Raw genomic sequence first — 8,350 nt, forward strand, 5'->3', positions numbered from 1 at the left:
CCTTAAATGAGTTTGAAAAGACAGTCTTTAGAGAATTGGCAGAGGAAGGTAATCACATAAGTCTATTTCTCTCCCAGCTCCAAGCAAATAAGAAACATCTGTTACATTGGGGTTCACAACCATCATATAAATAATTGATGATGGACTTGTTGGATTCCCTATAACTTTCCTTCGTAACTATTTCTTTGGTGTTTGTTGGTGTTACATTCATTGTCGTGGTACGAGATCTGGTACCTTTTATTGCGTTACAGTTACGTCAGTTCTTCTGACAGAGACCCACCTTCCTAGTACAAGCCTTACAAATAAGCATGGGCGGATTTTGCGGATCCACGATTCACGAATTTGCGGATTCACGGATCGTGGATCCGCAAAATTCGCGGATTATGCGGATCGGCGGATTTGGGGGCGGGGCTTCCTCGAGTGTGTGGGCGGGGCCAAACGGACGGGGCTTCCATGCGAGCGCACATGCCTCTTGTGTGTATAAAAGGTCAGAGACCCATCAGAGCAGCAGATTAAGAGACAGAAGCTCCTGGTCACAGGAACAGCACGGGGATTGCGCTCGTGAAAGTCAAAGATGCAAATGCCTCTGGCCAGCATCACAGCGTATTTTCGATGGTATATTTGGGAAGAAGGCACACCTGCCCAGCCCCCACAACGCTCACGATTGTTTTTGGGCTGATGAATGAGTCACTGAATTTAAGCTTCAACTAGGGCACATGCTTTATTGATATCTGTCTTTGAGCTGCTGCGCCTCCTGCCTGCTTCGGCTCCTGTTAGAGCTAATTTCCTCTCCGCTAACGCCGCTCCCTACCGCCGCCATGGTGAAAATGATAAAGAGTATGCAAGAGTTTGACGACGAGCTTAAAAATGCGGGTTGTAAACTAGTGATTGTTGACTTCACTGCAACATGGTGTGGGCCTTGTAGGATGATCGCACCTCTGTTTGAGGAACTCAGCAAAAAGCACAGTGGCGTAATATTCCTGAAAGTGGATGTTGATGAAAGCGAAGATATATCCCAAAAATATGGAATTACTGCAATGCCCACATTTATTTTCATCAAGAACGGCGAGAAGGTTGATGTGTGCACAGGAGCTGACATTAAGGCAGTCGAAAAAAAGCTAAATGCACACATGTGATCGCTCGAGATTTATGATGATTTTTCTAACCACTGTGGAGTCGTTATGATGCAAGCTTATATTCAAACAGGGTCGCAGCATATGACTAATGCAATAAAAATATATATATTGTGATATCTGCAAGTGTTTCCTGTAGAGGTTTATTTTTTGTGCCAGGACCGTCGTGCCAGAATGAACTCTGCCCTTCGTATTTATTCAAGAACACACCACCGTTTTTCACCATCAGAAATAATTTACGATGGCGCCGGCAAGCTGCCAGCGCCATCCTGCAAAAGTTACTTAATTAGCTTCAACAGGAAGCTCCAACTGATAAAATAAAGCAGGCGCTCGAGCCCCTGCTTTATCTTATCTATTAGAGCTTCCTGTTGAAGCTAATTAAGTAACTATTTGAGGATGGCGCTGGCAGCTTGCCGGCGCCATCGTAAATTAGGCTCGCTTGAACTTTTGACCGCAAAATCCGCTCCGATCGCGGATTGCGGATTTTCGGTAAATTCGCGAGAGTTCGCGGACCGCGAATTTACCGAAAATCCGCAAAATCCGCGATCGGAGCGGATTTTGCGCTCATGCTTACTTACAAAGCTATACCGTTCTCCAGGGCTTTATATTTTTCGAAAAAAATGTAACGTGCTATCACCATGGTCTGATAGGTATCTTTCTGAGGAACGAGCATAGGCTAAACATTTTTCATTTCTATCAAGGCATCCTACCCTTTAGCTAAACATTTTCCTTCACCAGGGTTCATCGTAACAATTCCTTCATTTCGGTCTAATCTTAACCTTTGCAGAACATCATTCTAATTCCTACATAGTCTCTTACAACCTGACTACTTCATAAAAGAAAAACGGGGGGGGGGGCTGGCGATAACTAGTTGATTCACTTTTATTTGTTTGGGCATTGAGATAGTTCGGGACGGGGAAGGTCGCGTTACCTGAGGCATTTTTATCATAGTAGCCACTGACATGTAGTTCCCTTAATATGGGCCAGATGAGGGAACCTCAGTCGTCTTACCTGTCCTTTCCCTTTTGGTCAATTTCTAGGCTTCATCAATATTTAGCAGAAAGGAGAGGTAGTAACATGGCATCAAAGTGAATTTATCTATGACAAATTTGTGCAAATACTTGTGGTATTTGGAGCCAATTGGGTGGTGATTTGTTAATTTGGAGTCAGTTGTTAGGGAGAGCGAGAGTGTGGGAGAGAGGGAGAGAGAGAGAGAGAGAGAGAGAGAGAGAGAGAGAGAGAGAGAGAGAGAGAGAGAGAGAGAGAGAGAGAGAGAGAGAGAGAGAGAGAGAGCAACAATAGGCTAAATAGTACACGTGCAAAATAGGGAGCGGCCGTGTATTAAGATAGGCTATTCAGCGCATTAATCAACATGAGACGTCACAGGTCTGTGTTAGAATTTCGAAAGCATGCGGTTCAGGACGGGCGAACATTAGGCAGGGTAGGGGGGGACATGCTTTGAGTAAAAGGCACCATTGTATCGCACTTCTCGCACTCTCGGTCCTTCGGTCAGTCAAGTCAGCGTCTCAATTGCACAAAAACATTTTCTCATAGATGCAGACATACGTGACACGTGCCCATTCACGCAACACGGCATAGTTTCAGACATACGTGACACGCGCCCATTCACGCAGCACGGCACAGGGGTGACCGTGTTTTATCATCTCATACAACCTCTTGGCTCTTTCGTTACGAGAGTAGTTTGTGGGTGTGCTTAGGTGCCACCTTGCAGCGTTAGTCCGCTTCGTGTATCAGACATGGCGTGGCTTCAGATCTTCACCATACCTCGGTCGTGATTCCGATGTGGCCTGTAGGGGGAGGAAAAGAGGGGAAGGGAGGGGGAACAACATTCGAGATCAAATGCACGGGTACGAAAGTCTTTTACTTACCTCATACTCGTCTTATTTCCTCGGGATAGAATCCCTGGGGTTTTGGTTTCTGGGGCCAAGGGGGAGGGGGCAGTGTGTCCTTATAGGCTTTGGGTAGGGAAGCGTTAGAGAATCAGAAGCACTTAGTGCGAGGTTTCTAGTTGGTAGGTGTATCTAGCTATCGAGGTCCTTAAATCTCTTTTAATGCTGTGATGTTCTAAGGTTTATCAGTTCTTCGGTCAACTCTGTTCCCTAGTACCCTTTGAGTGCCGCACTTTTATAACATTCTACCATTTATACCGCTTCACTTTTACCCATCCTCGGAAGTCGAGGTCCTTCTTCGTGCGTTAATTTCCTGAGCCAGTCGCATACTTGGAAGCTGGGTATCGTGTCGTAGATTCGATCCTTCATCCGGAGCTGGGCACCCATCTTTCGATAACCTTGAAAAGAGAACAAAGCAGGGTGCACAGAAAAATCTCTCCCGCTGATCCCATATTTTATAAAAAGCATGCAATACCCATTTCATAGTTTGGAAAACCTTTATTTGCACAATCGTTCAGCATGTTGATATGACAGTATGATCTCGGTTTGGCCGGACACGGCAATGGCTAAAGTGCGTACAGTGGGGGGCTGTTTTGTAGGATTAAAAACATGTTAAAAAAGGTTTATACATTCATTTGCAGGGAACTAAAAACGTCTATCAAATAGTTGAGGGATCAAGGGGCATTCATTTCATAATTGGAAGCACAGTTGGACTAGTTGCAATCGAATTTCCTATAGGTATACCATGGGTGTGTGTCATAAGCGAGGTTACATATTAGTTATGATTATATCACAATGAATCGTACATTGAAAAAAACATTTTTCGCGTGGTCCTGTTACATGTTCGTCGAGTGAATCCTCCCTTTTTTTTTTCGTCAAGTGTACAAAGGATTATAACATATCTCGGAACATCGAGTCTTTTTAGCTAAAAAAAAACACCACGAGGAGTTCGTAAGTTCCTATTGATACCGGCGCCATTTTGGGCAGGGCCGGGTTAGTCCGGAAGTAGCATCAGGGAAAAAAAGCAGTTATTGGCCATAATTATCTTTTACCCTAAACTTTTCCTTACTTGGCTAAACGTAAGAATGCTTGATCACGTGTGTACATTATTCTTTTTGCTTTATTCGGGGTTTGTCGTTTGTTAATTTAGAGCTAGACTGGGTTTCTCATCTTAACGTTGGTTGATCTATGAGAACTCGAGCATGTCGCTGAAATCGGCCTGGCGAAATCTGTGCCATCGGGCATAATCGAACGTGGTGGTTCTATCTGGTTTGTCCATGCCAGTCTGATTCATCTTTGTCCCGCGCCTTTTCCCTTTCTGCCGGCCTGTTACTCCTGTCGGCCCTCTGTTCCTACTCTCGTTCAGTAGAGTCGGACATTGGGCTTTCCAGTGCCCGACATATTTACAAAAAGCACATTGGTTTTGCCCTAAGTCTGGCCGTCCTGTGCGAAGTGTCGGGGGATTACTTTCGGGTCGTTGTGTCCTGGGGTTGTCCTGTCGATATATTCCTTTACCTACTCTGTCCTCGTCTCTTTTCTTTCGTTGCATTGCTTCTTTGCGCCACATACCGAGACTGTCGAGCATAATAGGCGTTGTCTTATTATTACGAAGGGCTATTTCTAACGTTTCTATTTTATCAAGATCGAAGGATCCTATCAGTGGCCACTGTTTCTCTTGATTTTCTTTGGTATACCTGTGCCATAGTTTACTATAGGCTATAGTAACTAAGCCATAGTTTATGAACATGTCTTTATTAGGGGTGCCTTCCAGCGGAGCTAGATGGTCCACCTCTAATAAACGGTCCGGGCTGAACCAACTATCGACCAGTGGGGAGAAGACAGACATGACAGCTCACAACGAGGGACAAAAAGTCAGCACTGCCTATCTTATCACTGTGTGCAAAGACTAGACAGAATATTTCTATTCTACCTTGTTTGCAGGCAGTGAATACCTCATGAACCAATAACAAATAAACAATGAACGACCAGTGGGGAGAATAAGTAGGTCCGCAAAAGGTCTGCGTCCTCTACCTTTTCACTATCTGCAAAGGGGAACCTGTTCTTTCCTGTTTGTAGACAGAGAATCTCCAGAAAACAATCCGCGAACAGTAGTTCGGGGTAAAAACAGTTAATCAGTGTCCGTTAATAAATAATTAATCAGTGGGGGAGAAAGATAGGCACGACGGCTGCGTTACCTATCCTTCACTGTTTGCAAAGAGAGAAAGAGCCTACTGTTTCTCCATGTGCAGACAGTGAATCTCCAAATAGGTCAACAAAGAGTAATACTAGTATTTTCTTAACAATTAAACAATTATTTCGCAGTTCGTCGTGTTTACACGACCTTACCCGGACCGCATGGACAGTTTCTTGTCTTCCGAATCCAGCGCCCGATCGTCCTCTTTTCCTCGTATTCCTCGCAGCACTCCTGATGGTTCCCAGTCAGGACCGTAGATCACTCGAGAGAGGTCTGTTCGGAACCAGTGAAGTTCGGATGATCGGCTGCCAGACAAGGGTCTATTTGGCAAGAGCTCTCCCGATCGTTGCAGTTGTTCACTCTGTCGTCAGGACCTCTCCCACTGGATCCACGAGTCGCTGATGGGCCCCACGCTTGGGACGCCAATTGTGAAATCTAAGGTCAATGGACAATCAATATTTGCCCGGCGGTATCGCCTCTTTAACCCACAAAATATTAATCAATGAAGAGGCAGACGCTGGAGACGGGAAGGCAGGAAACAAGGTTTATTCTCTCCGGAGGAGAACACATCAGTTCAGACAGCAGGTATCGTCATGAGGTGCTCTACCCGCATCTCTGAGGCCTGGCCTCTTATACACAGGTTTATTGCTTTATTACATACAACACATTCTTGGAAATGCTTGATGTACGGAAAGACATTCTCGGAATCCTCGCTCCAAGCCCGTTCCCACACACATATACAGTAGAAGTCCCCACCCCGGTCACAACAGGTGATGATTATCGCGCAGCTGGACATTCCGCCGATTCACGGAATGTGGGGGTTTGATCGGATCTCATAGGGTGGGGGCTTTGATCAACTCGAGGGTCCTTTAATGAGGGAAGCTTCCTACTGTATGGGGGGGCAATAAACAGTATCGGCAGAGCTAGGTGTCGGCCTGGGAACGAGGGAGACAAACGGGCACACAGGAAAAGGGGGTTTGTATCAAAAGGGCCTGGGACCATGAAAGGAATGAAGGGAGGTGTCGCGCTGGGAACAGGATGGGGTTCTGAAGCAGAGCTGCGCTGAAGGGGGGTTTATGACCCAAGGCATGTGCGAGCGGGGGTTGTCAGTGTGCGGGCTTTTGTGAGGGCGAAGGGCTATGTTGGGGGCCAGTGGCATGCAAAGGGGGTGGTTCTGATCGAGGCACCTAAAATGGCGGGTGCGCACGACAAAAGTGTGGCATCAGGGGAAAAGGCAAGATGGCGCAGATAATGTTTACCAAACCGTACTAATTTTCCACAACGCGCTGTGTGGACTGTTCCACCCCGCGAACTTCCCCAAGGGGACAGCAGCTCGTGCTGCAATCCCCTTGGGACCCCAATGCAACGCAGCGAGCAGCCAAAGTTGTGCTACGTTGCATGAAAAGGAGTGTTGAACAGCCAGGGTTGGATTGGGATATAAAATAGGCCCAGGTTACGCAAAAGGTGTCGGGCATCATTAAAGAGACATCTTTTCTTAACTTCATTTAGATAAAAAACAAGCATTGACATAGGCAATAAGTCTCGCATTTAGGATCTTATTAGTGTTTAGTTATCCAGCACAATACCCTTGGTGCATCAACATCAAGTGTTTTTTTTTTTATATCCTCATTTGCGAGTATAGCTCCAATCTATCAAAACAAGAAAATGCCACAAAGCAGGAAATCAGGCTGTGCTTCTGTACTGTCTCAGCGTTCGCTGGCAGGGATATCGAAGAAGGAGAGGGGGGGTAGCCGGTTCCCATCAGCACATTCGCATAAGCCTTGAAAGATCCAGCTTAGGGCTATTCGTTGGTAGATAGTGCCCGAGATACCGAGGCCCCATATGCACCATGACTCCTCGCCATGGAAACAAAGGTGAGCAATACCAGCATTAATCACAGGATCCTGGGGGGAAAAAAAAAAAAAAACCCCAGGGTCATTATGACTGCTCTAACTGTCTCCAATAAGCACTCCTGCTCGGATTTCCACCCCTGGCCAGGTCAAGTTTTGAAATCTGGAGGATCGAAGACCGCCATTCATGTATGGTAGGCGGCTGGGCGTCTTTCCAATGCCTACAGATCTCCCTACGCGCCGCCAGAATAGAATAAAACATCAGGTTAGAAGCAGCATTACGGGCTTTGCCCTTCAGACCGAAAATAACAAGGGCAAGATCAATGGAGATGTGAGAGCCCAATGACAAGGATAGTTTGTTTCCTATAGAGTCCCAAAATGAAGCTATTTTTGGGCATTCGTAAAACATATGGATGTCAGATGCAGCGACGAGTCCGCACCTTGGGCAGGAGACCGGGCCTGTCGAAGAAAACTTTGACAGCCTCTGCGGGGAATAATATGCCCTGTGTATTGTAAAAAGATGGTTCCTACGGAGCCAAGCTGGTTTGACCAAGTCCCATAGTACCACACAAGAAGTTGACCAAAGCTCCTCCACGTTTATTCCTGGCATTGAATCAGCCCATAATGATGTTGGAAGGCAAAATGTACCATCTGTTTCCTCTATGATCTTATTGTACCAGAGTGATATTTCCTTCTTTGCAGGGGGACTGTCCAGCAGGCTAGTCACAAGATCACTATTACCACCTATAGGTAAGCTGCTGATCCTGGTTGGCTGTGCGTTATATGACTGAACCCAGCTAGATATTTGTATATATTTGAATCTCGACAGGCTTGGCCCGACCTTGTTCGTTAAATAGTCCCAAGGAAGTAGAGATCCATCCATGAACAGGTCACCCCAGGTGATGATTCCGGCCTCTTTTAGTGGTTGAGATAGTGCGTCATCTGTCCAAGCTGGGGGAGCGGGTAGGTTCCAGATAGGAGCTTTCTCTGAGTAATATCCCAGTTTGATCTCGTGCATCACTCTATACCACGTGGAAGCTATCCCCTGCAGTACCTTCAATTTTATTTTTTTTAAATACTTTGGGTCTCCGAATTTAAACAGGAAGCTATCCTGTCCTACTCCCTCACAATTCAGTAAGGTAGAGAACATATGTCCTACCCCTGTTACTGCTGGTGTTTTTAATAACATGTGAGAGTGCGAGAGCTGAAACGCCCATGCGTAGACCTGAAGATCTGGTCCCGTCAACCCTCCCTTCTCCCTGC

General features: G+C 46.1%; 1 pseudogene; it reads left to right on the forward strand.

The window, feature by feature from the left end:
• Window positions 1-773: 773 nt before the first annotated feature.
• On the forward strand, window positions 774-1,250 carry LOC144807001 (thioredoxin pseudogene; annotated as a pseudogene).
• Window positions 1,251-8,350: the final 7,100 nt, after the last annotated feature.

Source organism: Lissotriton helveticus, unplaced genomic scaffold (assembly GCF_964261635.1).
Source record: "Lissotriton helveticus unplaced genomic scaffold, aLisHel1.1 SCAFFOLD_761, whole genome shotgun sequence".
NCBI lineage: Eukaryota > Metazoa > Chordata > Amphibia > Caudata > Salamandridae > Lissotriton > Lissotriton helveticus.